Source organism: Lonchura striata, chromosome 4 (assembly GCF_050655825.1).
Source record: "Lonchura striata isolate lonStrDom1 chromosome 4, ASM5065582v1, whole genome shotgun sequence".
NCBI classification, from domain to species: Eukaryota; Metazoa; Chordata; class Aves; order Passeriformes; family Estrildidae; genus Lonchura; species Lonchura striata.
The window spans coordinates 71,550,072-71,558,173 of NC_140706.1; the positions used below are offsets into that span (position 1 = coordinate 71,550,072).

At 51.2% G+C, this 8,102-nt stretch overlaps 1 long non-coding RNA gene across 1 annotated transcript; it reads right to left on the reverse strand.

Moving 5' to 3' along the window:
* Positions 1-267: 267 nt before the first annotated feature.
* LOC144246141 (uncharacterized) lies at positions 268-5,054 on the reverse strand. The gene is made up of 4 exons (XR_013339824.2): positions 3,946-5,054; positions 3,459-3,533; positions 3,244-3,335; positions 268-617 (listed from the first exon to the last, which is right to left on the reverse strand). It is a non-coding gene; the product is annotated as an uncharacterized LOC144246141 (long non-coding RNA).
* Between the last annotated feature and the right edge of the window lie 3,048 nt (positions 5,055-8,102).

The following is an 8,102-nucleotide window of genomic DNA, read 5'->3' on the forward strand; positions in this document are numbered from 1 at the left end:
CAGGGGCAGGGAGGGAAATCCAAGAGGGTGGTGGAAGGGCTTTCTCCAGCTCTGGACGCCCTCAAGGCAGGGGTGATTTTTAGGAGTTGTTAAATGCTGCAGCAGCTCCCTCCCTGTGCGAGAGCTGCCTCAGCTTGGGCAAGTGTGAGGATGTCCAGCTCTTCCTTAGGGCTTGGAGCAGGGCAGGGTGCAGAGCTTGTTTAAACACTTTTAATATCAAAATACATTAACATTGAGGAGATAACACACAAAACTCTGTTGCGAGCATGGGTGCAAGCTGTCTTTATTAAAAATCACATTGACGATGTTTTATCAAACCACTGTGAGGACAGAATGTGTCCAAAAAGCTTCACTAACCCCTTGTTCTTCTGCTGGTAGGGCAGCGTCTGACTCCAGGTCTCGGGGCTGTGTGGAGATTCCTCCCTGGAGCAGGGTCACCCCGTGAGGAAGAGCCACAGAGGTTCAGTTCTAGGACCAGGTGAGGATCTCTTTTACTTAGCAATTGCTTTTGCTGGTTTTAATGTCACAGCTCCGGTGTTCCTTCAGACACTGTGCCCTGCAACAGCACTCGCAGCTCCTGGGCTGGGCAGGGAGCAGCTCTGCTGTGGGAAATGGACCTGTAGAAAATTGTCAGAGTTTGACAAGAGGTTTATATAGTATCTATCTGCATGGAAATAGGTTGGTTAATAGGTAAAGTGATATAACCAAAAGTAAATAGAGTAGAAGTATAATATTTGATAGAATTTTATATTTTTAAGTTATTAAATAATAAGATTTTTATAATATTGATTTTTATATTTATAAAGAAACTTAAAGTTTATAGTTTTTTGTGGGTGTAATACAAGATGTTATGTGTAAGTTGGAATTTTTGTGTAATTTACGCTTGTGTAATTTACATTTGTATTTACATTGTGTAATTTATCTATTTACATTGTTTTTTTATTTGTGGAGTGATGGTGATGTTTTTTGTGTGATCTGGTTTTATGTTTCTTATTGAAATTTACTTGGGTTTTTGTACGTGTTGAGTGAGATATAAGTAAACTTTGTTTTTATATGAGAAATAAAGTTAAGTTTTGTTTTATAAAATTGTATAGAGATTTGCAAGATAATGATATAAGCTGTTATTACTATAATTTTTTAGTTATAAGTATGAAGAAGTATAAGAGTAAAATAATGTATGTTGTAAAGAAGAAATTGATAATAATTAGGAATTATTTGGATAATATCTCTATTTAGTAACATAGGTGAAATTTATATAATTAGTAAGTATTAAAAGATTGTACATTATTTTAGATTTTATAACAGTTGATAAGTGTTAAATTAGTGTAAAGTTGGATAATTATGTGTAGATAATGATTTTTAAGGTTTATTTTAGAAATAAGTTTTTGTTATAATGATAAAGTTAAATTGTTAAGTTAAAATTATTTGAATTTTATTTTTTATGTAGAAAATATCTGGGTTTGTTGTTAATTATTTTATTTAGGTAGAGTTAGGGTTAGGTTACAGTTTATATTTTAATTGGCAAATGTTACTTAATTTATTTTTATATAATGTTTTTAAAAGTCATAGTTAAGAGTAAAAATGTTAGGATTAAAGATTAATTACATTATTTAATAATTGGATTTTTTAGAATAGAGATGCTTTGAATATACTAAACTTTTTTTTTAAAGATTTGAAAGTGGTTATAGATGGGATTGTGAGTTTGGATTTGGATATTCAGAGTGTGAAGGTAGAGGAAATGTAAGAGACCGATTACTTAGTGTGAAACTTAGAAAAAGAAATTAATGTTGTAGCTGGATTTTATATTGAAGTGTTTTTGTAATAATAACTGCGGAAAGTGATAAGATTCACAGTTTGGAGGAGGTTTTTAATGAAATTTCTTGTTTTTAATTTTGAAAAACATTTAAAATTATGAGATAACATTAGGTTAAATTAGAGAGTTAGTGTAGAGATTAGTTAGTTAACTTGGTTTAAGAGCTGTATAAGTAGAGAATAAAAAAAGTAGGATTTAGAAATTGTATGTGTTTTTTAGATAATTATATAAAGAGATAATAAAGTATATGAAAGTTGGTTGCAACTATTATTTAATAAATATTATTATAAAAATTAATATATTTATATAATTTGTATATTAGTAGTAAGTGTTTGAAGAAGTTAGGATAACTTTAAAAATATTTATATATAAAGGATATAGAGTAAAAATTATTTTAAAATAGTATTATATTAATAGTAATCGCTATTTTTTGGTGTTACTTATAAAAGATCAAAAGAGCAGAGATTGTAATGAAGAACAGAATTTTTGATGAAATTGATGATATAATAAACTGTATTTTTTTTACTTCTGAATAGGTGTTTGTTAGTGTTTTCTTTTAGTTGTTTTAATTGGAGATTTTTTTTAAAAGAGAAAATTAACCATATACTGTATAGTTTAGATAAATGATTTTTAATAAAATTTAGGAGAAGTTATATTAAATAACATTTAAATTTAGAATGAATTCTGATAGTAAGGAATAATGAAGTTAATTTTAATAGAATATTAAAGTGATAAAATGAAATTTAAGAATATTTAGATTTAAATTTAGTGAAAAATAATTTTGTTTGATTCTATTAATACTTCACTTATTGAAGGTTATGTTTAAATATTGACTTTTTAAAGTGTTTTGGAGAGATTTTAGATTGTTGAGTTATGATTGTTACTTATATCTTTTATTTATTGGGAGATATGTTTTTTAGTAAAACATTTTTATTTATATTTAGAATTGTACTAATTTGTATAGTGGGGCTTTTTTAAATGTAGGATAATTATTAGATTGTTTTATATTTTTGTGGACTTTGAGAAATATTTCTATGGTAAGGCTTTTCTATATTTGAAGTATGTTTTGATGGTTTTTGTTGGTTTTTTTAGGAGCTTTTCCATTCAGAATTTGAAGAGTATTTGGTGTTTGGAGGAAATAAAGTTGGGGGTTTTTTTGGATAAGTTGAGTTGTATTTTTAATGTTAGTAAGGACTACTTTTGGCACATTATTTTGATTTTTTTGTTTGGTTATGGGGAGGGTCTGCTGTTAGATGTGGAAGCATGAGACTGGCACTAGGACTCTCTGTCTAATGGTTTATGAGTCTGTTAGGGAGGAGGTGTTATTTTAAGTTTTATAAAATACACTGAGAATTAGTTAAAATCATGAAAGAAACATTATGGTAATTAAAGGGTGTTATGTGTAAAGAGCTATAAATCTTTTTAAATACCTGCTTGACGTAAGGTGAGCTTAATCTCCTTTTTCTGCTCCAGAAAGCATCGGGCACGTCCGCATCAATGGCACCACCTCTGCCCACTGCTCCTGCTCCACCCGACCAAAAGCAAGAGCAAAAGTTAGTTGGGCTTTAAGAACTTGCAATAATTTGAAGCAAAATAAATCACATTTCTCCCCTGTGTGTTTTATCCTTTCAGGTGCTGCACTCACCTCTGCGGACACGCGCCGAGCTCTCGCTGCAGGAACCCGTCAGGCCTCGGTGGCTGTGAGTTCATGCTCTTCTCCCTGGGGAATTTAAATAATTGTTGATTAATTGCAGAAATGTTTTCTGGAGCCTTTCCCCTTCGGTGCCCCTGTGCTGTGTGGGACAAGCACAGGAGCCTCGGGCTGGAAAGGGGCAGGAGAAAGGCAAAGGGACCCGCCGGTGTCCCCAGGGCACCGTGGGGAACACAACGGACACCGCGCGGGCACGGGGAGGTGAGGAGTGACAGTCTGGGCCAAAATCCCAGCTCACCCCAGGGAAATAAGCGAGGGACATTTTGGAGGGGAAAGCTGAGGTCACGAGTTCACCCAGCCCGGCCACGTTGTGTTTGCGCAAAGCGGCACCAGAGGTGAAGGTCAATCCTGAGCCAACCCTGCTCAACCTCTGAGGGACTAAAAATACATAAAAGAGAACCAAGAGATTCCAAGAACAAACCAGAACAGTCCTGGGAATCCCATTGCAGTGTTGTCACAGCCTTTTTGACAGAGCTGTAAGATTTTTATTTCAATGCTGCATTTCTCTGCTGGGGTCATTCACTCCGTGGGCTGTGGGGATTTTTTGGGTTTGAACTCCCTCACGGTGGCCCTGACACTGCTCAGGAGCTGGAGAAAGAGCAGAGCCAGTGCTCCTGGCAGGGGCAGGGAGATTTCCCCCACAGCAGATCCAGCAGCTGCCCTCCAGCCCGGCCAGGAGGGACCTGCTTTGGCTCCTGGCTCCTGCAGGGACAGACCGTGTTCAGCTGCTCCAGGTGACATTCCAGCAGCCTCATCTCCCATCCAGCCCGGCCAGGAGGGATCTGCTTTGGCTCCTGCAGGGACAGAACGTGTTCAGCTGCTCCAGGTAACATTCCAGCAGCCTCATCTCCCATCCCTGCTCCTGCCCCTCCTGCTCTCAGCTCCCTCCCGACCAGCTGCACCGAGGGGAATTTATCCCACCAGCAGCAGGGGAAGGACATGAGCTCCCAACCTGGCACTTGGATTGTCCCTCTGGGGGATGCTGGCTGCTGGGATTTAGATAATTCCATACATTTGGCTGCTGAAATTTCCCAGCCCAGGGTTTTACCACAAAGATTGTTCTCTGTGTGGTGCCTAGATTTGGGGTTCAGTATCAGCTTTGCTAGTTCAGATGAATTATACCCACAGCCCCAAATTCCCTGGTGGAATAACCAGACGGTGCCTCATGGAGATTAGAAATTCCCATGCAGAGCTGCCACTTTAGCACCAGCTAAAGTTCCAGGTTCCAGGGAAGCTCAGTGGGATCAGGACAAGGACAGGTTTCTATTCTACAGAACTTGCTATTTAAAACCCTCATCCCCCAGCCCCAGGGATGACAGAGTTCCCTGGAATTCAGCTGATTTCACCCCCCGGAGCTCAGGCTCCAGTTAATGTTTTAAAGCAGGACAAGGTGGTGGCTGGATGCACTCCCAGCCTGTGCTGAGGCAGAACATCTCTCCTGCAGAAGCTCAGCTCCTTTCAGAGCCTCGGCATGTCCGTTTTCCTCAGGAAAGGGATGCACATCCCTGCCTGCAGCACACCTCCAGTGGGACCCACCTGTGAGAGTTTTCCATCCCTTCTGCACCTCCAGCTGGCTCCCTGGAAATCTCCCAACATCATCGCACTCCAATCTCTGATTTCAAGGCATCTCCGAGGCTCTTGCTTGGCATTTAGTACCTGTGAAGGAAGATTGCCTTGGCTGAAATGCTGCTGGTGAATGATAGGCTCCGGCTGGAAAAGAGGGAGGAGATTTGGGGTGGCTGGAACATACCTGGCAGCTGTGTGGGAGGTCAGAAACAGGGATTGCCGTCAGAGCCCCTCTGCAAACGGCCCGTGTCTCCATTCCCAGGTAATGCCAGCCGTTCCCTGGGGTCCCTGTCGGCTGTCGCTGTCCTCTGTCCGGGCTGAAGCATCCCTGCGTGCCTGTGGGGAGCAGCCCCTGGCCGAGGAGCCGCGGGCAGCCCTTCAGCCGTGTCCGTGCCAGCGCTGTCCCGTGCGCCGGTGCCCGTGCCGGGACGTGCGCTCGGCACGCTGCGAGCCACGGGCAGGGCACGGCAGCTCCCGCCCCGCAGAGCCAAGGACAGGAGGTGCTCTCTGCCCTTCGGGGGCTCCGGCGCCTCCAGCCCCGCACCGGGCACAGCCGGAGCGGGAGCAGCGGCCCCGGCGGAGCGGCCGCTCCCGGCCGCGGCGCCGCAGCCCCGCTCGTCCGGCGGGGCTCCCCCGGGGATGCGGACACGGGGCGGGGGAGGCGGGCGCTGCTGCTCGCAGGGGAGCGCGGTGGCCACGGGGCTACCGGGGCGGGGGGGCTCGGCATCCCGCGGGGGCTGCGGGGCGGCTCCGTGTCCGCCCGCGGGGCCGGAGGCGGCGCTGCGGGAGCGGCGGTGCCGATGGGGCCCCGGCCCCGACGCAGCCCCGGCTCCCCGCGGCCACAGCGAGAACGGGACCCGAGCCCCGGCGGGACCCGAGCCCCGGGCCGGCCGCAGCTGGAGCGGCGGCGCCCGTCCCGGAGCGGCTCCTCCCGCCCGCGGCGCCGCCGGTCCCGATCCCAGCCCCGATCCCGCCTCGACCCCCCGGCCCCGGCACCCCCTCCCTGCCCGCCGAGGAAGGAGCGGCTCCGCCCGGCTCCCCCAGCAGACACCGGCGGGACCAGAACCCGAATCCCGATCCCGATCTCAGCTGAGCGCCTCGGACGCCGCGCAGGCCGGGAGCTGCCCCGATCCGATCTCCGCACGGAGCTCCGAGCGCCGGTCCCGCCGCAGTCCGTCCGAGCATCCACACAGAACACGGGGCGGGCGCGGAGCCGCCGCCATTTACGGGCGGGGGGCGGGGCCGGGGGCGGGGCCAGCACAGGTGCGCGCACAGGTGCGCGGGGCCCCAGCGCGCCTGCGCGGGGCGGGGCCGCGGGTATTTAAACCGCGGGGCGAGCGCGGCGGAGCCATTTGGTGCTGGGCGCTCGGAGCGGGAGGTTGCGGCCGGTCGGGCTCTATATCTCTGTTTCTTTTGCTTTTCTTGCGCGTTTCTTTTCTTTTGTATTTCTTTTTCTCCATACCTCTCCTATCTACCCTCCCTTCCTCCCCTCCCCCACCCCCTACTCCCTCCCCCCCCCCAAACCCCCCCCCCTCCCTCTCCCCCCTAGCCCTCCCCTCCCTCCCTCCCCGGCGGGCCCCCCTACACCCCTTTCCTTGTCCTCCCTCTCTATTCCCTTACTCGCCCCTTCACTATTCTGTCCCTCCATCCTTTCCCAGTTCCTTCCCTCCCCAGCCGGGCTCCCCCGTGCCCTCTCCCCCTGCTCCCCCCCACGCGCTCCCGGTTCCTCCTGCCGCCTTTCCGTGATACCTTTCCTCCTCCACACATTCCGCCTCCTTCCCCAAAGCTGCCTTCAATCTTTCTTTCCCTTCACCCTGCCTTACCCCCAGGCCCCTCCCCGCCTGCCCTGCACACCCCGACCTCTCCCCACCGGCCCCCTGTCCTCGTCCCCTTCCCCTCGACTGCCGCTCTGCTCCCCTGTTCTCGTTCCCCATTCCCCTTTTCCTTCTTTCCTCGCAGCCGCGGGGCTCGGGGCGCCGCAGAATAAAGCCCAGAGGGCCGGAGCCGGCGCCCCCCGCCCTCGCTGGGGTCCCCACACGGGGCCGGAGCCGCTCTGCGGGTCCCCCCATTGCAGTCCAATACACGGCCCGACACTGCCGGGGTGCGGCTTTCCCGACATCACACTGGGGGTCGGGCTGGGGGTCGGGAGGGGGTCCTGGGGGGAGGAGGGTGGGGGGTTAGGAAGGGCCCCCTCATTAGGAGGGGGTCCCGGGAGGGTGGGGGGGGATAGGAAGGGCCCCCTCCGGAGGAGGGGGTCCCGGGGGGGGGGGCCAGGGTGGGCCCCCTCCGGAGGAGGGGGTCCGGGGGAGGGGGGCGGGGTGGAGGGGGGGCCTTCCCCCCTCCAGCCCCAGCCCCTCCCCGGGACCCCCTCCTCCGGACCGGGGCCCGGGGGCAGGGAGGGGGGGGGGCGGGGGCGGGAGGGGAGGGAGGGGGCGGGTGGGGAGGGGGGGGGCGGGGGGGGGGGCGGGTGGGGGGGGGGGGCGGGAGGGGGGGGGGGGTCCCGAAAGGGGCGGCTGGTCGTGTGTTTCTTTTTTATGTTTGTTCACGGCGCAGAGTGACGTGACCCCCTTCTGGCCCCCCCCCCCCTCCCTCCCCCCCCCCTCCCGCCCCCCCCGCCCCCCCCCCTCCCTCCCGCCCCCCCCCTCCCTCCCGCCCCCCCCACCCCCTCCCGCCCCCCCCCGGGTCCCGGTCCGGAGGAGGGGGTCCCGGGGAGTGGGCGGGTCTGGAGGGGGGAAGGCCCCCCCTCCACCCCGCCCCCCTCCCCGGGACCCCCTCCTCCGGAGGGGGCCCTTCCTATCCCCCCCCACCCTCCCGGGACCCCCTCCTAATGAGGGGGCCCTTCCTAACCCCCCACCCTCCTCCCCCCAGGACCCCCTCCCGACCCCCAGTGTGATGTCGGGAAAGCCGCACCCCGGCAGTGTCGGGCCGTGTATTAGACTGCAATGGGGGGACCCGCAGAGCAGCTCCGGCCCCGTGTGGGGACCCCAGCGAGGGCGGGGGGCGCCGGCTCCG